The sequence below is a fragment of the Chlorocebus sabaeus genome, chromosome 11, assembly GCF_047675955.1.
Source record: "Chlorocebus sabaeus isolate Y175 chromosome 11, mChlSab1.0.hap1, whole genome shotgun sequence".
Lineage (NCBI taxonomy): Eukaryota > Metazoa > Chordata > Mammalia > Primates > Cercopithecidae > Chlorocebus > Chlorocebus sabaeus.
The window spans coordinates 71,911,526-71,935,603 of NC_132914.1; the positions used below are offsets into that span (position 1 = coordinate 71,911,526).

Below are 24,078 nucleotides of genomic sequence, written 5' to 3' on the forward strand. Positions count from 1 at the left end.
CTTTCTCTTTCTTTCTTTCATGCAAAGTTTTATTTTTAAACTTTTAAAATTTGAAAACAGCTAGCCTACATTAAATAATACAGTTTCCGAAGCTGAACGTGCTCACTTAGAGCTTAGTTTTTCTGCCTGAAGTACAGACGCAATTTCCTAACACTCCTAGGTGGGAATACTACTGTTTGAAGATCTCTGATTAGATGAACTGATCGATTTCAGTTGGTAACATCCCTTTTCCTTCCTTAGGAAGAGTTGAAAAAATTCTACAATAGATGCATTTTCTTAGTTTTACACCGATAATTTCATCCCAAATGTCTCCTGGGAGGCATAGACCATGTACAGGAATCCACCTTCATCCTTCTCACTCTCATAGGCCTCTGAGATTGGTGTGGAGGTGCTCACAATGCTGTGTCCCCCTTCACCAACAGGAAGAAGGCTTGAGTAGCACTGAGCTATAAGCGCTTTCTAATTATCTTGATGAGCTCACTCACGTTGACGTGGTCAGGTACAAGGAACCTCGTTTTATTCAGGACAGGAAGCTGCTTCTCACCCTTGTATCATTCTATTATCACCGGGATTTTGGTTGGATGCTGCACTCGAATAAGTCGGACATCTACCCTTCGTTGGAAGGTGCTGCGCTGCTCGAAGGTCTCCGACCGCATGGTGCTGGGGTCTGGACACGAGGGTCCCGGCGGCTCCCAGGGCGGGGGTGGGGGCAGATACGACTCTCCATCTCATTTTCTTCAAACGCTGTGGAGACATCATAGGGAACAAGGAAGTATAAACCTACTGATAATGATGATGGCAATAATGACAATAACCTTTAATATAGCATATCTGTGTACAAGTCACTGATTTTTGGGTTTTGCAAATATAGCCATGCCCGGTCTGATGATAGGGGTACTTTGTAAGAAATGCGTCAGTAGGCAATTCTGTCTTTGGCAAACATCATACAGTATTTACACAAAACAAACCTACATAGTATAGACTACCACACACTTAGGCTATTGGGTATAGCCCATTGCTCCTTGGCTGCAAGCCTATACAGCATGTTAGTGTACTGAATACTGTAGACAATTGTAACACAATGGTAAGTATTTATGTATTTAAACATATCTAAATATAGAAAAGGTGGAGTGAAAATAGAGTATAAGAGATAAAAATTGGCACACCTATATAGGGCACTTATCATGAATGGAACTTGAAGGACAAGAAGTTGGTCTCCATGAGTCAGTAAGTGAGTGATGAGCCAATATGAAGGCCAAGAACATTGTTGTACACTACTGTAGAACTTATAAACACTGCACACTTAGGCTACATTAAATTTGTTTTAATTTTTCTTTAATAATAAATTAACCTTAGCTTACTATAATATTTTTCTGTAGAAACTTTCTTTTTAATTTGTTGATTCTTTTGTAATAACACTTAGCTTAAAACCTAAACATGATTTTATATCCTTATTCTGTAAGTTTTTTTCTATATTGAAGTTTTATTTTTTATTTTAAAACATTTCTGTAAAATCTAGCATACAAGCACATCCAACTGTCTGAGTTTACACAGGGTCAGGATCATCAGTATCACTGTTTTGCCCCTCTACATCTTGTCCCTTTTGAAGGTCTTCAGAATCAGTAACACACAGGGAGCTGTCATCTCCCATGATAACACTGCCTTCTTCTGGAATACCTCCTGAAGGACTTGTCTGAGGCTATTTTATAGTTAACCTTTTTTTTTTTTTTAATAAGTAAAAGGAGTATACTCTAAAATAATGCTAGATGTATAATATAGTAAATACATAAAACAGTAACATAGTCATTTATTCCTTATCAAGCATTGAGTACTGTACACAATTGTGTGTGCTGTACTTTTATATGCAACTGATAGTGTAGTAGGTTTACACCACTATCACCACAAACACATGAGTAATGCAGTGCCCTATGAGCTTAAGACAGCTACAACATCACTAAGTGATAGAAAATTTCTAGCTCCATTATAATAGAATGGGATCAGTGTAGTGTATTCATTCTGTCATTGACCAAAATATCATTATTCAGTGCATGACTGTATTTGGTACAACGCTAAGAATACTAACCCTATTTTACAGTTGAGGAAACTAGATGAGGTTTTTCTAGTTTCCTAGTATATTGAGAAAGTCAAACCCAAAAGTGACCACAAAGGAATCTTTTTCTCATTTCAGATTTTAAACATAGGAAGTATGTGTATATGTGTGTTTGTATGTGAAATAAATTTTAAAAAATGCCCACACAGAATATTCAAGTTCCACTTTGTACTTCTTTGAGAAGTTGGTCAAATTGGGGCAATTTGGATGAAGCTATCCAATCAGACTTTATTTGTGTAGGAAATCACAACTAGTAAGTTAGAGGAACGTAAGGGTTTGAGTCAGCAACATTTGGTTTCACTCTTGATTGACTATATTTTTAGTTCTACTTACATTTACACTTTACTCCTTATCTTTACATATGCTACTAACAATTTATGTAAAATTTATGTAAAAATTTGCTAGGCTAAAACATTACTAGCACATTTTTCTAGTTAGTATTTTTCCAGCATGGACAGCTTAATGTCCTTGAGAACATACCTGGCAAGATGACGTAGGATTTCATATGACGATCAGCTCTCTACAGGGAGAGGAGATTAAATACATTCTATTAGTCTCATAGTTACCCAAGGTGACTGAGCTGGGTGACAATGTTAATGCCCTCTTTTTCTTTTGACTTTTTCTAGTTGGATTCAGGCTACCTGGTGTAGTATTTCTGTCCAGAATCATAGGCCTTCATGGCTTCCCAGTGAAGCCTCAGACAACAAATTGGAGATGAGAAAAAAGACAAGGTTGTCACTTCTTAGAGAAATCATTAGCTATGAGATAAATAAAATAGGCACAAAGAATGGAAAATGTTTTCAGAATCAGGACAACCTTGTGGTATAATGTTCCTGACCTTCAGAAATAAAAATAAAAAATATAAATGGAGTAAGAAAAAAATTATTAAGGAGGCACCAGCGTGATCTAGAACTGACTCACACCTTAGGCAGGGAAAACACTCACAGAAAGGCAGGTGAGGGGGAATGAGGGAAATTTCAAGCAAAGGTGACAGTGTTGAATAATTTAAATTGCTTATTAATTTTTTCTACAGTACTGATTTTTCTGTTCCATTATGATAAATTTCAAACCAGAGAAACTGCTTTACAATAAATATGACACAAATAGGTAGAATTTTTGTAGATTTTGATCAGAGGAATAAAACTTTTTTTGTGTGAGATAATTCTGTAAATTTTGCACAGGTTTGATTAGAGGGGAGAAAGAAAATTTAAAGTTTTAAAAATAGCCAAAAGGATGTAGCAATATCTAGGTCTAAGATAGGCATAACATAGGCTCGAGCAGTGATGATGACATTGATGGAGACAAAGAAAAATGCAAGATGAAACTGAGAGGAGAGGCTGGACACGATAACTCAAGCCTGTAATCCCAGCACTTCAGGAGGGTGGCAGATCACCTGAGGCCAGGAGTTTGAGACCAGCTGGCCAACATGGTGAGAAACCTGTCTCTACTAAAAATACAAAAATTAGCTGGGCGTGGTGGTGTGTGCGTGTAATCCCAGCTACCCAGGAGGCTGAGGCAGGAGAATCGCTGGAACCTGGGAGGCAGACGCTGCGGTGAGCCGAGATTGAGTCACTGCACTCCAGCCTGGGCGACAGAGCAAAACTTTGTCTCAAAAAAAAAAAAAAAAAAAAAAAAAAAAAAATGGAGAGGAAAAACTACAGAACTGTAAATAAAAATTCATTTCTCCCCTAAAAGTCCTAAAGATAAGCAATGTGTTATTGTTACTATAATATTGATATATATTTTAGGAAAAATCACAGTAAAGGGGGGAAATATCACCACTTTCAAAAGAAAAACCTATCATGAAAGTAAGTAAACAGAAAAATAAGTTCCTGATGTTTTAAGTTGTAGTTGTCTGAATGTTTGCTATGGTGAAAACAAACAAATGAAATGGTAACAAATTAACAAGAACAAATATGAATTTTTCAGACATCATTGTGATGTATTAATGGCTGTTGTATAGCAAACATAAAGAAAAATTACAGGAAGGAAGAAATAAAAGAAGAAAGCTGTAAAAATTATCTTGGTTACATATTTTTAGTATGTTTTCAGGTGACTACTCTTTGCAATGCTCATAATTAATCTGAAATTGATTTTGCATAGTGCTACTCATAGAGATAGAAAGACCTAAGTATTCTGAAATTCATTTAATTTTATGAAATCAAATGTTTCTGTTTTGCATTAGCAGAGACACAGAGATTAATTTAAAAGTTAGTTGAGGTAGTTTTTAGGTGATATTTTAGAGTTTTTTGATTGGAATAATAGAATAAAGCAGTATATTTACAAAGGTACCCCTAGGAACTCAGTTGGATGTGTTTTCTCTTCAACACATACAAACTATAGGAAACAATTGTATATTTTTTGGCTTATAACAATTTCAAGAGAATTTTAAGTCAATTAAAATGAAATTGGCAACTCGTTTAATTTGATATTATTTTTATGCAAATATGTTTAGTAATAAAAAAGAAGTGAAGTGCAGAAAATGCAATTTGGAAACAAAGCTGTTTCTAAGTGCCACATTTGTCAAATCTCTTTAGGACTGAGCAGTTCTAAGAATGATTCATTGTGCATGAATGACTGAGAAAACACAAATTCAAATAAATGATGGGTTCTAGCAATGATTAGGTAGGTGGATAAAAATTTTATCATTTAGTTTGGCATTGCTAAGTGAGGAAGGATTGATTTATATGAATTAGCATTAGCTACAAGGCATTTAATTTGGTCCTAGTAAATTGTAAATCTTAAAAAATGAAATCAATATTTCTCTAATAAATTTTAGTATTTTATGAAAATCAAAACATAAGTTTCTGTAGAAATCTCATGCAAATATTTGTAGATCTAAGTTTTTAATTATATATTTAAATAAGTAATAAATACCACAGAATTACAGAATTGGAATAGTGAACTTAAACTAAAGCCATAACTCAAATATATGAAGACATAAACCAAAAGGTTGAGTGAGGGAGTTCGGTTCTTGAATAGAGTAGCCAGTAACTAGTTTGTCTCTACATGGTGTTATAGATGTGTAATGCTTCCTCTATAGCCTTTACACAGAAGAATTGAACAGAAAGATGTCAATCTTACCAGATCTGTGTAGGAGAAAATATCTACATAAATGTGATCGAAAAAAATCAAGTCTACTTTATCACTGAATAGCAATGTTCTACCAGGATTTCCCCCAGGGAAGCAATTTGAGAAACAAGATTTTGCTTGCAGATTATCCAAATATAACAATATTATATTCAACAGATGCTCTTCAAGAAGCAGGTTATTGACTTCATAATGTGGTGTTATAATCAGGAATGAATGAAAAATATCTACATTATTATGATTTATATTTGTTTCTTAGAATACACCTCAGAATGTAAATTCAATTTATTTTCTACCATTCTGGTGTTTGAATTGAGCAGTTTACGTAATTGACACATTCTGAATCACAATGTTGAGTGATTATGAATTAATCATTAATATCTAATGATGCTTATGATACAAAACAGAAAAATATAAACACAAATCTAGGGCCTGATCATTTTACAAGAGTCTCTTTAGTTATCTTTCTGGAATTTTTTAAATGAATTCAGTGTCATTCAAAGGTGTTCCCTTTTAATTATAAAAATATTACCCTTTTAAGATTTTAAAAAATTAATGTGCCATTTCAAAACTTAAAGATCTACTATATTTAGAACTATGCCATCTACAAAATTTCTAAAATATATTTTGATTAATTGGCTCTTCATGCACGATTTGCCCTTCCTGAGAATCCTTTCTGTCCTAATAACTCTATTGTCTCTCCCCTCTCTAGTTCAAAAAAGCACTTAAGTGCCTACTATAGAACAAGCTCTGTGCTAAGTTAGAAAGATGCAAATATTTAAAAAAATAATGACCCTCAACCTTTTATATTCCAGTGGACTTAACAAATATATGACATACAACTTCAAATACTGTCAAAAGTGTTATTCTTAACTCACAGAAGATGGCTACTTATTGCATCCAGAAGATTTAAGAAAATGTTCCTAGTGAAATAAAATAATACTTGAACTGAGATTTGAAAGATACTTAATGTTAGATAAAAGAGGCATGAAAATCCATTTTGAGGAGAGGAAATAGCAAAAGCACAAGTGCAGAGGCAAAGAGTAATATGAAATGTATCATGATCATTATAGGCAGATTGTTTTTTCTAGACTATAAAATGAATTCAGAACAAGAGGGGGTTGAGACTGGAGACATACATGTAAGCCAAATTGTTTATATTGTTATTTAATCTCTATTTTGCTTCACAAATAAGATGGAAATCTTTTGGAAAGATAGTGGAAGGCATAGTATACTTTCTACCTTTAAAATGTTTTTCTATAAGTATTATAGGAAGGCTACAGTATAATGCTCTAACAGCATAATGTGACTTCTCATTATCCTTTAACAATAATGTAGGATGATGAAATACTAATGATGACAGCATTATTGTCTGTAATTGCTTTGTCATTATTTACCCTAGCTCTCTGACTTTAACTCCTAAGAATCATCAGTGGAGAGTACATAAATGTGTATTCCCCTTTCTTTATATTTTTGTGGGGAGAGCCTTCCACCACAGTGCCGCTCCTGTACTCTTGTCTTGCCTTGCCTCTATTCTCACTCACCAACCCAAAGCAAGTGGAAAAACATCTAATGGATGACTGGGGGATATGAACTGGTTACATGTGACTCAGCCTACTCTCATTCCTCTTCAGTTTTGCCTGCCGTCAGTACAAGGAACTTCCGTGTGTGTGTGTGTGTGTGTGTGTGTGTGTGTGTGTGTATATTTGTGATATGGTTTGGCTGTGTCTCCACCCAAAATCTCATCTTGAATTTTAATCCACATAATCCCCACATATCCAGGGACTCACCAGGAGGAGGTACTTGGATCATGTGGACAGCTTTCCCCATGCTGTTCTCATTATAGTGAATGAGTTCTCACAATATCTTATGGTTTCATAAGTGTTTGGTAGTTCCTCTCGCATGCATTCTCCTTCCTGCTGCCTTGTGAAGAAGGTGTCTTGCTTCCCCTTTGCCTTCAGCCATGATTGTAAGATTCCTGAGGCCTCCCAGCCATGTTGTACTGTGAGTCAATTGAACCTTTCTTTTATAAGTTACCCAGTCTCAGGCAGTTCCTTATAGCAGTGTGAAACTGGACTAACACAGTGTGTATGTGTTTGTGCACGTATATGCATTGTGAAGGCTGGGGATGTTGAAGTGTGCCAGTTAGTGGGTAATAAGGATAATTCAAAGGTCAACTATTATAAACTGATTTTACCAAATATTTAAGCATAGCATATGGACATGATTAAAAGAGAAAATTTGTACTTTCCATCTACCTGGTCATTTCTCAGTTGGTTTCAACCTCAAACAGAGGAGAGAAGGGTGCTATGAATTAATCTTCTAAACCTCTAACGTATATGAAGGAACTGTTTCATATGTATTCCTAATTGGAACTGGCCCGTTTAAAGGTATGATTGGGACAGAAGATTTTGTGCACTTGTTTCCCTCTTCATTTCACTTAATTCCTGGAATCCATTCCAATTGCTCATGTTGCCCAGTAGTCTCTCCAGGCTTCCTCTCCCTTCCTCAGATGCAGCTTCTATTCTGCTCTATTCTGCATGAAGATTTACATGCCTGTTTAATAATTTTCTCTGGAGTAACAAGATAGTAAGTAGTGATGAGTTTTTGAGCTGCCACTACTGAATAATAAATATGCAATTGAGCATATGTTCTCTGGATGCCAAATATCTTAATCCAAATATGTGACTCTAAAAGTGGAAAATTCACATTCAATGACAAGCTTTTGGAAAGTTACTTATGAGCAGATGGGCTTTTTGGTATGTTTGTGTTCCATCAAGTTGGTAACTAAATATTTCATCTAAATACAGGCATACCTGGTTTTATTGTGCTTTGCTTTACTGCACATTGCAGATACTGCATTTTTTAGAAATTGAAGTTTTTTGGCAATCCTGAGTCTAGCAAATCTGTTGGCGCCATTTTACTAACAGTATGTGCTTACTCTGTGTCTGTATCACATTTTGGTAATTCTGATGGATCTGGGCAAAGTAAATTGAAAAACTTCTGGAAAAGATTCTCCAATCCAGACGCCATTCAGAACACTAGTGATTCATGTGTGGAGGTCAAAATAAAAATATTAGCTTGAGTTTGGAAGAAGTTGATTCTCACCTTCGTGGCTGACTTTGAGGAGTTCAAGACTACAATGGTGGAAGTAACTGTCAAGTGTGGTGGAAATTGTAAGAGAACTAGGATTAGAGGTGGAGTCTGAAGATGTGAATGAATTGCTGCAATCTGATGATAAAATATCAATGGATGGAGAGTTGCTTCCCATGAATGAGCAGGGAGTGATTTCTTGAGATGGGATCCACTCGTAGTGAAGATGCTAGGAGTACTGTTGTAATGACAATAATGGATTTAGTATAGTACATAAACTTAGTTGATAAAGCAGCAACAGGATTTGAGAGGATTTCTTTGATTTTAAAAGAAGCTCTACTTAGCTAAAATGCTACCAGACAACATTGCATATTATAGATAAATCCTTCATGAATGGAAGAATCAATCAATGTGTCAAACTTCATTATTGCCTTATTTTAAGTAATTGCCACAGCCACACCAGCCTTCATGAACCACTACTCTGATTGATCAGCAGCCATCAACATCGAAGCAAGACTCTCCACCAATAACAAGATTACCACCTGCTGAAGGCTCAGAAGATTAAAATTTTCTAGAAATAAAGTAATTTTAGGCTGGGTACAGTGACTCATGCCTAAAATCCCAGAACTTTGGGAGGCCAAGACAAGTGGGTCGCTTGCAGTTAGGAGTTCAAGACCAGCCTGGCCAACATGGTGAAACCCCGTTTCTACTAAAAATACAAAAATTAGCTGGGTGTGGTGACAGGCGCCTGTAATCCCAGCTCCTGGGGCAGGGGGGTGAGGTATGAGAATTGCGCTTACCCAGAAGGTTGCAGTGAGCCAAGATTGAGCCACTGCACTCCAACCTGGCCGACAGTGAGACCCTGTCTTAAACAACAACAACAACAACAACGACAAAAAAAAAAAAACAGTAGTTTTTAAATTAAGGTATGTACCTTAGTTTTTAGACACAATGCTATTGCACACTTAATAGTCATAATACTGTATAAACATAACTTTTATAAACACTGGGAAACCAAAAGAATTGTATGACTCACTTTATTTCAGTGGTCTGGAACCAAACATCTCTGCAGTATGTCTCTGTGTCTCTCCCCTTCTCTATCTCTGTCTGTCTATCTATCTATACTCTTGTGTTTGTATAGGGGGAGATATATATATATATACACACACACACACACACACAAAATCAGGAGACGTGTGAGTAGGCTACAGTATAATGTAAAAACATGTTTTATATAGACCAGAAAACCAAAACAATCACGTGATTTATTGCAATGTTCACCTTACTGTGATGATCTGGAATCAAATCCATAATATCTTCAAGGTAGCCTGTCATTTGAGTAATATTTGGTTGGAGTTTATCAGAGGAGCCCTAGGTGACAACAGCAAGTAAGGCAGTAACAGTGTTGCAAACATTGTAGGATGTCTAACTCAACATAATGTATAATATTGATTCCCTCGCTTGTCTGTATTATAGAAACAGGATAGTGAAATACCAACCTTCAGGCCTCAGGGAGTACATGAGACACAGTTCTAGTCACTGAGATGTCAACAATAATCCCTGATATGGCATCCCTTCTCAAATAATGTACTGTTAGAAGTAAACCTTTAGCCCGCCCTTTCCCTCCTGCCTAGTGTGCAGACAATATAAGGAGGTAAATGCCCCATGTTTTAACAATGAAGTGAAATTCAGATGTTGAAGATTGTTTGGGATGACATTGTTGAGTACCATGTGAAAAACAGGTTCCATGTTTCAACCACTATTCATTGGATTTATTACTCACAAACGCATTACTAACCGACAAAGGTAACAAGTGTATTTCAACTTTGAATAGTCACCATTCTTAGCTGCAGACACTAGAGGCTATCTAGCTGGTTTATTTCTTAAGGAATTGGTTAGTGGACGCCACATAATACAGAATTGTTGCGGTGGTTTTTAAGCTTGGCTACTACATGTGTAGAAGATGCACTTGAAGAACAACATATTTAGAAGAAATGCCCAACCACATCATGGAGTCACTGAAAGGGAAAGATATTGCCATTTCCATTGCCTCTACAATAGGAGCTAGAAACTAGAAATTTTATCACATCTACCCCAGGAAACCCACATGCAACAGTTGCTTTGTGTTCTTTCTCTTCATTCATGTTTTATGCAGATGCATCTGCTTGGCAGAACCTAAGTCCCACGCCTGCACACTTAGTTAAAAGGATATTTGGAAAATGCAGCTTATATGTGGCCAGCCTCTATTTTTCAAGAAAACAAGCCAAAGAAGTATTGAAATGAGTGTGTGAGTGGTGAGTGAGTTAATATAAAGTGTCTGCAACAAACTGTGCCAACCTTGATTGGTATTGACTTCCTGGAGTGGTGTTCTGAGGAGTGGCTGAACATATGCACGCTCAGCAAGAAAGAGTGACATGATTCATTAGTGATATCTGTTGAGACACAGAGGGAAAGTTCGGATATGCTTGCCACTTACCGTTTCATCTCCAAGCAAATACTGACATAAAAAGGCCACTAGAGAGTGGCCGCTGGGGATCTGAGACAGATCAATTACAGGAAGTAAGATCGGGAAAACACTAAGCTACTCTAATTGGTAAGCTGCTTAGTCTCAGGCAGAATTAGAGGAACTGAGATTACAAAGAGAAGAGACAATGGAAGTAGGACTATCCTGGAACAGAAATACAGAAATACACAAAATAGCTCTCTTCCCTTGAGCTGAAGTTATTTTGGCACTTGTTTAGCCAATCTTTAGTTTGTGGGCAGAAAAACAAACAAACGTGAATCTAATTTGGGCTGAAAATTTATTTTAGGTACACCTGCTTCTGAAATCTTACAGAAGCATATTATATCAAAAGGTCCTTACCTTCAAGATCTACAGAAAAGAATAAACTAAGACAAATAATATGTCATTTCTAGGCCCATAAAACTTACCTGGCCATTTCATTTTATATGTGAAAAATCTGTGACCCAGAGATACTATGGCTTATGTAAAAAAAAAAGTTAGTATTTGCTTTAAGTATTTATCAGGCCTAGGCTTTTTCTATTAATATGTAATCACACGTTCATTCAATCATCCATATTAAAATGTCATTTTCTTAAATATTATGTATAATAAAAAATATATAAAATAAGGACTCCATGAAAAAGCAGTTTATAATAAAATTGATGAAAAAATGACACATAAAGACTACATTCTTTGTAAATTCCAAAGGAAGGAAAGTCCTAAAAAAACAAAGTATGAAGTTGGAACCAGTCAAATTTTCAGTTCAGAATCTGCCTCTATGTGAAAAAGTAGAAAATGAGTTTGTTAAATGAATCATTGGAAAGACCAAAGAGCAAAGTTTTTAATTAATTTCCAGAAACAAGGCAAAAAATACACTACAGTATCGATGTGTTGAATATTCCTTCAAGTACTTAAAGTATTTATGTTTTCACAGATGTCACCTTTCATCATTTACTACTATCCTCACCAGCCGAGAAAAACAGATGCTTCTTTAGAAGCTACCAAGTCAAGGTCAGCTGCAAGGAAGAGTGAGATCATGAGTAGCTAACATTTTCAGTTTTTACACAAGGAGAGTATTTGCCTCTCTCCATCAGTATTCTTAAATTAAGGAATTCTGCTACCATAATGAGAAATTAAAAGGCTAGGCATTCATAAATTTAAAAACCATGTCAATCACAAAATGCTACAAGAGATCTTGAAGAGATAGTTGCACTCCTATGTTCACTGTAGCATTATTTATAAGACACAAGACATGAAAACAACCTCAGTGTACACTAACAAATAAATGGATAAAGAAAAATGTGGCATACACATACAATAAAACTTTATTCATCCTTAGAAAATAAATAAATAAGCCTAGAGAACATTATGCTAAGTGCAATAAACCAGGCAAAGAAAGAAAAATACTGTGTGATATCATTTATATGTAGAATATTAAAAAGTAAAACTCATAGCTACTCATACTACAGGGAATGGTATGGTGGTTGCCAGGGGCTGGGGAGACAAGAAAACAGGTATTTGCTATTGGACAGGTATAAAGTTCAGTTATTCAAGTTGAATATTTTCTAGAGATCTGCTCTACAACAGTGTCTATAGCTAACAATACTGCAGCTTACATGGGCAAGACAGCCAAATAAGAACAACTCAGGTCTGCAGCTCACAGCAAGATCAATGTAGAAGGCAGGTGATTTAGGCATTTCCAACTGAGGTATCCAGCTTATCTCACTGGGACTGGTTAGACAGTGGGTGCAGCCCATGCAGAGCAAGCAGAAGCAGGGTGGGACATCACCTCTCCTGGAAAGCACAAGGGGTTGGGGAACTCCCTCCCCTAGCCAAGGGAAGCCATGACGTACTGTGCCCTGAGGAACAGTGCATTCCAGCCCAGATACTAGGCTTTTCCCACAGTCTTTGTAACCCAAAGACCAAGAGATTCCTTCGGGTGCCTACACCACCAGGGCCCTGGGTTTCAAGTACAAAACTGGGCAGCCATTTGAGCAGACACCAAGCTAGCTGCAGGAGTTTTTTTCATACCCCAGTGGAACTTGGAATGCCAGTGAGACAGAACCATTCACTCCCCTGGAAAGGGAGTTGAAGCCAGGGAGACAAGTGGTCTAGCTCAGTGGATCCCACCCTCATGGAGACCAGCAAGCCAAGATCCAATGGCTTGCAATTCTCACTGCTAGCACAGAAGTCTGAAGTTGATCTGGGACACTTGAGTTTGGTGGGAGAAGGGGCGTCCACCATTATTAAGGCTTGAGTAGGCGGTTTCCCCTCACAGTGTAAGCAAAGCCACCGGGAAGTTTGAACTAGATGGAGCCCACCACAGCCCTGCAAATCTACTGTAGCTAGACTGCCTCTCTAGATTCCTCCTCTCTTGACAGGGCATCTCTGAAACAAAGGCAGCAACCCCAGTCGGGGGCTTATAGACAAAACTCCCATCTCTTTGAAATAGACCACCCGGGGGAAGGGACAGCTGTGGGAGCAGCTTCAGAAGACATAAACATTCCTGCCTGCCAGCTCTGAAGAAAGCAGTGGCTCTCCTAGTACAATGCACAAGCTCTGCTAAGAAACAAATTGCCTCCTCAAGTGGGTCCCTGACCCCCATTCCTAATTGGGAGACACCTCCCAGCAGGGTTCAACAGACACTTCAAACAGGAGAACTCCAGCTGGCATCTGGCAGGTGCCCCTCTGGGACAAATCTTCCAGAGGAAGGAACAGGCAGCAATCTTTGCTATTCTGCAGCTCTGCTGGCGATACCCAGGCAAAAAGGGTCTGGATTGGACCTCCAGCAAACTCCAGCAGACCTGCAGCAGAGGGGCCTGACTGTTAGAAGGAAAACTAACAAACAGAAAGAATAGCATCACCATCAACAGAAAGCACGTCCGCACAAAAACCTCATCCGAAGGTCACCAACATCAAAGACCAAAGGTAGATAAATCCATGAAGATGAGAAAAAAACAGCACAAAAAGGCTGAAAATTCCAAAAACCAGAACGCCTCTTCTCCTCCAAAGGATCACAGCTCCTCACCAGCAAGGGAACAAAACTGGATGGAGAATGAGTTTGATGTTTGACAGAAGTAGGGCTTCAGAAGGTGGGTAGTAACAAACTCCTCTGAGCTAAAGGAGCATGTTCTAATCCAATGCAAGGAAGATAAGAACCTTGAAAAAAGGCTAGACAAATTTCTAACTAGAATAAACAGTTGAGAGAAGAATGTAATGACCCGTTGGAGCTGAAAAGCACAGCACAAAAACTTTGTGAAATATACACAAGTATCAATAGCTGAATAGATCATGTGGAAGAAAGGATATCAGAGATTGACGATCAACTTAATGAAATAAAGCTATGCGAAAAGACCAAACCTATGTTAGATTGGTGTACTTAAAAGTGATGGGGAGAATGGAAGCAAGTTGGAAAACACTTTTCTGGATATTATTCAGGAGAACTTCCACAACATAGCAAGATAGGCCAACACTCAAATTCAGGAAATACAGAGAACAAAGATACTCCTTGAGAAGAGCAACCCCAGGACACATAATTGTCAGAATCACCAAGGTTGAAATGAAGGAAAAAATGTTAAGGGCAGCCAGAGAGAAAGGTTGGGTTACCCACAAAGGGAAGCCCATCAGACTAACAGTGGATCTCTCTGCAGAAACCCTACAAGCCAGAAGAGAGTGGGGGCCAATATTCAACTTAATTAAAGAAAAGAATTTTCAACCTAGAATTTCATATCTAGCCAAACTAAGCTTCATAAGCAAAGGAGAAGTACAATCCTTTACAGACAAGCAAATGCTGAGAGATTTTGTCACCACCAGGCCTACCTTACTAGTTGCTCCTGAAGGAAGCACTAATTATGGAAAGGAAAAACTGGTACCAGCCACTGTAAAAACATACCAAATTGTAAAGACCATCGACATTATGAAGAAGCTGCATCAACTAACGGGCAAAATAACCAGCTAGCATCATAATGACAGGATCAAATTCACACATAACAATATTAACCTTAAATGTAAATGGGCTAAATGCCCCAATTAAAAGACACAAACTGGCTAATTGGATAAAGAATCAAGACCCATTGGTGTGCTGTATTCAGAAGACCCATCTCACATGCAAAGATACACATAGGCTCAAAAGAAAGGGATGAAGGACTATTTACCAAGCAAATGGAAAGAAAAAGAAAAAAGAAGAAGAAAAAAGAAAACAACAACAACAAAAAGCTGTGGTTGCAATCCTAGTCTCTGATAAAACAGACTTTAAACCAACAAAGATCAAAAATAAAAAGAAGGGCATTACATAATGGTATAGGGATCAATGCAACAAGAAGAGCTAACTAGCCTAAATATATATGCACCCAATACAGGAGCCCCAGATTTACAAAGCAAGCTCTTAGAGACCTATGAAAAGACTTAGACTCCCAGACAATGATAATGGGAGACTTTAACACCCCACTGTCAATATTAGACAGAACAATGAGACAGAAAATTAACAAAGATATTCAGGACGTGAACTCAGCTCTGGACCAAGCAGACTTAACAGACATCTACAGAACTCTCCACCCCAAATCAACAGAATATATGTTTTTCTCAGCACGACATTGCACTTATTCTAAAATTGACCACATATTTGGAAGTAAAAGAGTCATCAGCAAAAGAAAAAGAATGGAAATCATAACAAACAAGTCTCTCAGACCACAGTACAATCAAATTAGAACTCAGGATTAAGAAACTCACTCAAAACCGCACAACTACATGAAAACTTAACAACCTGCTCCTGAATGACCACTGGGTAAGTAACGAAATTAAGGCAGAAATAAATAAGTTTTTGAAACCAACAAGAACAAAGACACAACATACCAGAATCTCTGGGACACAGCTAAAGCAATATTTAGAGGGAAATTTATAACACTAAATGCCCACGGAAGGAAGCGGGAAAGATCTAAAATCGACACCCTAACATCACAATTAAAAGAAATAGAGAAGCAAGAGCAAACAAATTCAAAAGCTAGCAGAAGACAAGAAATAACTAAGATCAGAGCAGAACTGAAGGAGATAGAGACTCAGAAAACGTTTCAAAAAATCAGTGAATCCAGAAGCTTTTTTTTTTTTTGAAAAGATTAACAAAATTGATAGATCACTAGCCAGACTAATAAAGAAAAAAAGTGAGAAGAATCAAATAGACACAATAAAAATGATAAAGAGGATATCATCACTGATCCCACAGAAATAAAGACTACCATCAGAGAACATTATAAACATCTCTACACAAATAAACTAGAAAATCTAGAAGAAATGGATAAATTCCTGGACACATACACACTCTCAAGACTAAACCAGGAGGAAGTTGAATACCTGAGGAGACCAATAACAAATTCTGAAATGGAGGCAGTAATTAATAGCCTACCAAACAAAACAGGACAATTACCAGACGGATTCACAGCCGAATTCTACCAGAGGTAAAAAGAGGAGCTGGTTTCCTTCTGAAACTATTCCAAACAATAGAAAAAGAGGGATTCTTCCATAACACATTTTATGAGGCCAGTATCATCCTGATACCAAAGGCTGGCAAGGACACAACAAATAAATTTCAAGCCAGTATCGCTGATGAACATCAATGTGGATATCCTCAATAAAATACTGGCAAACCAAATCGAGCAGCACATCAAAAAGTTTATCCAACACGATCAAGTTGGCTTCATCCCTGGGATGCAAGGCTGGTTCGACATATGCAAATCAATAAACATAATCCATCACATAAACAGAACCAATGACAAAACCACATGATTATCTCAATAGATGCAGAAAAGGCCTTTGATAAAATTCAACACCCCTTCATGCTAAAACTTTCAATAAACTAGTCATTGAAGGAATGTATCTCAAAATAATAAGAGCTATTTATGACAAACCCACAGCCAATATCATACTGAATGGGCAAAAGCTGGAGGCATTCCCTTTGAAAATCAGCACAAGGATGCCCTCTCTCACCACTCCTATTCAACATAGTATTGGAAGTTCTGGCCAGGGCAATCAGGCAAGGGAAAGAAATCAAGGGTATTCAAATAAGAACAGAGGAAGCCAAATTTTCTTGGTTTGCAGATGACATGATTTTATGGTTAGAAAACCCCATTGTCTCAGCCCCAAATCTCTTTAAGCTGATAAGCAACTTCAGCAAAGTCTCAGAATACAAAATCAGTGTGCAAAAATCACAAGCATTCCTATACACCAATAATAGACAAACAGAGAGTCAAATCATGAGTGAACTCCCATTCACAATTGCTACTAAGAGAATAAAATACTTAGGAATACAACTTACAAGGGATGTGAAGGACCTCTTCAAGGAGAACTACAAACCACTGCTCAAGGAAATAAGAGAGGACACAAATGAATGGGAAAACTTTCTATACTCATGGATAAGAAGAATCAATATTGTAATAATGACCATACTGCCCAAAATAATTTATAAATTCAATGCTATCCCCATCAAGCTACAACTGATTATCTTCACATAATTGGAAAAAACTACTTTAAACTTCATAGGAAACAAAAAATGGCCCGTATAACCAAGACGATCCTAAGCAAAAAGAACAAAGCTGGAGGCATCATGATACCTGACTTTCAACTATACTACAAGGCTACAGTAACAAAAACAGCATGCTACTGGTACAAAAACAGCATGTTACTGGTACCAAAACAGATATATAGACCAATGGAACAGAACAGAGGCCTCAGAAATAACACCACACATCTACAATCATCTGATCTTTGACAAACTCAAGAAAAACAGGCAAAGGGGAAAGGATTCCTTATTTAATAAATGGAGTGGCAAAACTGGCTAACCACATGCAGAAAACTGAAACTGGATCCCTTCCTTACACCTTATACAAAAACTAACTCAAGTTGGATTAAAGACTTAAACAGAAGACCTAAAACCATAAAATCCCTAGAAGAAAACCTAGGTAATACCATTCAGTACCTAGGCATGGGCAAATACTTCTTGACTAAGATACCAAAGCAATGGCAACAAAACCCAAAATTTACAATTGGAATTTAATTAAACTAAAGAGCTTCTGCATAGCAAAAGAAATTATCACCAGAGTGAAAGGCAACCTACAGAATGGAAGAAAATTTTTGCAATCTATCCGTCCGACAAAATCCAGAACCTTCAAGGAACTTAAACAAATTCACAAGAAGAAAACAAACAACTCCATCAAAAAGTGGGCAAAGGAGATGAACAGTCACTTCTCAAAAGAGGAGATTTATGTGGCCAAAAAAATATGAAAAAAAGCTCATCATCACTGGTCATTAGAGAAATGCAAATCAAAACCCCAATGAGTTAGAATCTCACACCAGTTAGAATGGTGATCATTAACAAGTCAGAAAACAACAGATGCTGGAGAGAATGTGGAGAAATAGGAATGCTTTTGCGCTGTTTATAGGAGTGTAAGTTAGTTCAAACATTTTGGAAGACAGTGTGCTAATTCTTCAAGGATCTAGAACCTGAAATACCATTTGACCCAGCAATCCTATTACTAGGTATATACCCAAAGAATTATAAATCATTCTACTATAAAGACACATGAACACAGATGTTTATTGCAGCACTATTCACAATAGCAAAGACTTGCTACCTACCCAAATGCCCATCAATGATAGACTGGATAAAGAAAATGTGGCACAAATACACCATGGAATACTATGCAGCCATGAAAAAGGATGAGTTCATGTCCTTTGCAGGGACATGGTTGAAGCTGGAAACCATCATTCTCAGCAAATTAACACAGGAACAGAAAACCAAACACCACGTGTTCTCACTCATAAGTGGGAGTTGAACAATGAGACTACATGGACACAGGGAGGGGAATGTCACACACTGGGACTTGTCGGGGGTGGAGGGATAGGGGAGGGATAGCATTAGAAGAAATACATAATGTAGATGACAGGTTAATGGGTGCAGCAAACCACCATAACACATGTACACCTACGTAACAAACCTCCACGTTCTGCACGTATATCCTAGAACTTAAAGTATAATTTTAAAAATACTGCATTGTGCACTTAAAATGTTAAGAAAGTACATTTCATGTTAAGAGTTCATACTACTATTATAAAAATATGTAAAAATACAAAGAAACAAAACAGAAAGCTAATGATAAAACAAAAACAGAAAGCCACATGATCTAATATTTTTTTCAATAAAAATAATTGTAAGAATAATTCATGCTAAAATTCTTCTTCCAGGTCCCATTTTCAGGAATGAGAATGATTGTTAGTTATTCCACGAAATTTGGCTGTATTTAATGGTACAGATATTTTTTATTTGTGTATATATATATCTCCAAATGGCAAGGAATGTGTAAATATGTATGTATGAGGAACAGAATATGAATATAATTTGATCTTTTCCTTTAAAAAATATATACTTCTAAAATCAAATTCAAAATTACATTTATCACTTTCCCCAAACCCGTCTGGTTCCTGATTTGATATGATGGTTTTTAATTCATTTGTCTCCCAGGGCAAATACTTTTTCAGCCAATCTATCTTCTGGGAGGTGAAGGGGCAAGCATTTCACCTCCTAAAACTAAAATCTCATAGAGGAATCTGTTTTGCATTTTAAGGTCATTCCATTCACATCGTAGATAGATAAAGGACATGTAGAAATTAAAGTCATTTTCTCTTCAGCTAATAATGTCTACCTATATTGACTATATTTAGCTGTCACATTAGCTCTAATCATTAGATTTATATTTTAAAATAACTAGGGCAAGTGCTACCTATTGAAAAAACAGTTCATCCTATTGAAGGAAAATAGGATAAATAATGCATGGAATCATAAATGAAGAAACATTAACAACACTGCCAGAACTTTTAGTTATTTCTATATTGGTAGTTTAACCTTTAGAGAAAGTAAATAGTTTCTTTCTCTTGTGTGTCTCTATCATCTTCGCAGCTTTTTGTAGAGCAGTTTTGTTTCCACATTTTATTAGCTTTTCAAGCACAGACATCTGTCACTAAACAACTTCTCCAAAACTGCGGCCAAATTGAATGAAAATCATATTTGAGAAGACATATTTACAAATAAAGACTTATTTGAGATTCAGTAATAATTTACCTTTATTCTTCTCTTGGAAATTTTATTCTGAAATTGATTGATTTTTAAATACATTTTTCTTTGATTATCTCAAAGTACTGAAGTGTGAAGATGAATAACTTTATTTATAATGAAATTCATGCAATTCAAAAGCAAAATATTGTTTCTTGCTTTTTCTTTTCAAAAGTCAACACTTTCCTTTCAATTCAATGATTGTAAGTTTTCTTAATAATAACATTATTTTCTAATGCAAGGAAGCCTCAAGTGAAGTCAGTTGACACAATCCTTACCATTAGAAGATTTTTGGTATTTCTAATTTGAATTCCAATACAGTGAAAGAAGAAAAAAGGTGGAGATGAAAGGCAAAATGGGAAGTCAAGGAAGGAACAAAGTGACCTTGAATTAGGATAAGAGTAATTATAATGAAAAGCCAAGGAAAACTGAGGAATAAAAAAGAGTGTTACCCGAATTCTATACACAAGCAATGTATCAGGATATTTAGAAATAACTATAAAGTTTGAAGCTGGGTGACTACTCGGAGAATAGTAAGTGCTATTGAACTAAAATATGAAAACATTTTATGTGTTTATTAATTTTCCCCTAAGATTCCACAGTTATGTTTTCTGTCCTTTGGAAAAAGTCAATCAAAAGTAAGAAAGAAAAATTAAACAGACAAAAAAGAGAATTAAATATAAGACACAAGGAAATAATTTTAATGCATTTCCAAATCCTAGTTCTAATTCTTCCTGTGGTTTAGTTGTATGCCTGCCTTATATACAACCTTATTGTTTCACAGCATCTGAATAGCCTTCTAATTAATTTGCTTTTATTTCAAGTATATAGATTTTAGTTGCTGTTGTTTGCAAGGAAAATATTACCAAGAAATACAGTAGAAAAATGTATCTAGTATGGGAAATAAGGTGGTCAGAATTCACATAATTACTGCTTGAGTGGCAAAAACCTCCATGCCATTTGCCTCAGGTGGGTATTATATAAATTCCATCAGTGTCTAGGATGGGAAATGCTGTCACACTAAAATAAAGATAAGACTTTCTTGAATCTCCCATGATCTCATTTTCAGAAGCAGGAATTAGAAACACTGAGGAATGAAAGTGTTTCAAAGATATACCTGTGGGCAAAGAGTTTCTCTTCAGATTTTGAAGTAAAAATACACATTGCAACATGTAACAGCACACAACCTGGGTTTGTGGAGAAATTATTTACAGTGACTTTAAGGAGGATCCATGGGTGTAGGTCTTAAATGAGGGGAGAGAGGACAGAGACAGCAACCAGCACTTTACTGAAGGAAAGAATTCCCCAGTTCAGAGGACAAAGACACGATTTCCCTTTAAGGGCAAATAATTTTTGCTCTTCCAGCCCAGGAGATTATTTTCTAGACAAATATTGTCCAATGAAAATTATACATGTTATTTTGTCCTTTCTAGTAGCCACACTAATGAAAGTAAAAATAAACAGGTGAAATGAACTTAATAATATATTTTAATTCAATATATCCAAAATATTATTTCAAATTATAATCAACATAAAAACATTAGAGATGTTTAACTTTTTTTGTACCAAGTCTTCAAAGTTCAATGTGTGCTTTACGCTCACATCACATCTGAACTTGGACTATCCACATTTCTATGCTCAGTAGCCACATGTTGGAAGTAAATGCTCGGTGCTGCCAAGTGAAAATAGCACTCAGGCAAAAGTTTTCTCAGCAAGGCAATTTACTTATATAGAAGGGTGCATCTTGCGGATGGAGCAATAGTGAGAGCACACTGAACAAAGGAAAGCAGGGGCTTTTATTTCTAACGCAATTGGTTTCTACCACGGTGTCCTATCTCCACTGGCTGGAGCTGGACCGCACAATCTAAACTGATTGCGGTTAGCTAATCTGAAGGGTGCAGGAAAGGGGTTACACTGGCGGAAAGGGCAGTTTTGACAGGAAAAGCCCTTGCGGCGGGAGGGGTAATTTACAGGGTGAGCAGCAGATGTGGAATGTAGGCTCTGTAGATAAGGACTGACAGGGGAGTTGTCTACTGAGACCAGGACAGGGAGACACAAAGAGTAAGAAAGCATGGCCTTGAAAGCAGGAAACAGAGAACAAGGGAAGTTAGATAAGCTAAACCTTTGAAGAAATTCTTACTGTATTTAACAGACATGAGGTTTGTGGCTTCAGTCTTGAACCCCACAAGCTGTACAGTAGAGTGTTGGGCAACACTCTTGTCCTCCTTTTCGAATGTTCTTTTTAACTTTTCTTTCAATTCCTGTATATAGAGTCAGGTGGAAGAGGTTAATTTTAAAATCTTGCCATAAATTGATTTAAAGTTCCAGAACAAAATGAGCCGAAATCATACCTTACCAAATCACACATTCCCTTTGAGAGTTCCTAAACTTTAAGTGGAATTTTAATCTAAAGTTAATACAGGATTTTCCTTGGAAACCATTGAGGTGGACTGAATGGGTTTTCTTTGTGGGTTGCCCTGAAAGGTGAACACTATCCTTTCCCACCTCCCAGGACATGTTTTGTAGGTGAATCTCCACACAGTGGTGGAGAATAGAACATAGACTTGACCAGTTAGCTAACCAAATAAAGTCCATAACTAGATGTATGTTAAAAGATGAGCATACATTTCCTTTTTCTCATCAAACTGTCCCCAGTTTGCTTTTACCTGAACTGGAGCCCATTTGTCATTCTCTTTTCCTTTAAAGCCCTTTTCAATATGAAGTTCTATAATTCTATGATTCCCAGTGCTCAAACACAAACACAGAGCACTATATTAGTGCTCTGTATACAGCAGTGACAAAATATATGGTCTCTGCCCTCCTGGAGTTTATGGACAAGAGAGTGAGTGATAGTAAACATTTGAAGTCACAAATTAGAAAGAGTTCTTGCACATTACAGAGTGTGGGAAGGTGTCTCTGAGGTATCCAGGGTTTTTCTGTGATAGAAAGCTATTTGAGTCCCTACCACAACAAAGAAACAACAGCACAAGCCAAATCAAAAGGCCTTTCTTTTTACCTCTATCATCCCTTCTTCTAACCCCCTCCTGTAGAAGTCAACAGTAGAACAGCTGATGGGAAAGGAAATCAAGTAGGGAGAGCAAATGAGAAAAAAAAAAAAATTCCAGGGCCTGTCTTTTGCCCTCCCTGTTGAGTTCAGGGCCACAAGTAAAGGCTGAGTTGTCATTCTCTTTTATTTTAAAGCCCTTTTCAATATGAAGTTCTATGATTCTGTGATTCCCAGTGATTATGGGGAAGAAACACTGAAGTAGGCGAGAGAGTAGGTTTTAACTCAGATTAGTTTATACATTGTGGTACATTTTTAAACTGGACAATTCTAATTGAATTCTAATGCTAATAGCCCCATATTGCCAGAGAATTATGGATTTCCCAAAATGTTGCTAAGAGGTCGAGCATGGAGATCCGGGAGACTGAGTGTGTAGGTAGTGGCAGGAGAGGACCAAACAATAGTCTTCTTCTGATTACGCCTCCCACATTTGGTTTATTCAATAAATAATTTGTAGCTGTGTCTCTCTGTGACTCAGTTACAAATTTCTTAACAGCAGGGAGAAGTTTAATATAATACAGTGCCTAACACAATGCTTAGCATCTCATGCGTTAGTAATTCCAATGCACTGAAAAAGGAAATGAATGTGTTGAATGTCCTTTAGAGCTTCAGAATCTCCTCTCTCTCCTTTTTCTCCTCTGTTCTTACAACTGTTTTGCATGTGCCACCCTTTAAGGCTACAGATCTCTATCATCACATAATAATCACCTGTAAACCAGAATCAATAGCTAATAGGCCTAGGGTAGTTTCAGATTTAATTGTATGAAATTGAATCAGAATCAGTATCTAATAGGTCTAGAGTAGTTTCAGATTTGATTATTGGAAATTGAAATCCTGTGCATTTATTTTGTATAATACACCAATTACAATGCTTTGAGATCCTTGCTACTAGCTTCCTATTAGATTCTTCCTTAAAGTTTTCCCACCAAATTTTGAGTTCTCCTGGGTATTGCACCGAATTGACTTTAAGAATGAATCCTTTTTATTCTTCATTCTCCTTGCTGGTTCCTTCTCTGCCTGTGACCCCCACAAGGCCACCTCTCTGCTTCATTTTAATGTTCTTGACTCTTATTCTCAATTCCAGAGTAGGCCGAAAGAAGCTGCTTTGCTTAAAATATAAT

The 24,078-nt window shown here is 36.8% G+C and overlaps 1 pseudogene; it reads right to left on the reverse strand.

The window, feature by feature from the left end:
• Positions 1 to 282: 282 nt before the first annotated feature.
• On the reverse strand, positions 283 to 2,678 carry LOC119620673 (microtubule-associated protein 1 light chain 3 beta pseudogene; annotated as a pseudogene).
• Between the last annotated feature and the right edge of the window lie 21,400 nt (positions 2,679 to 24,078).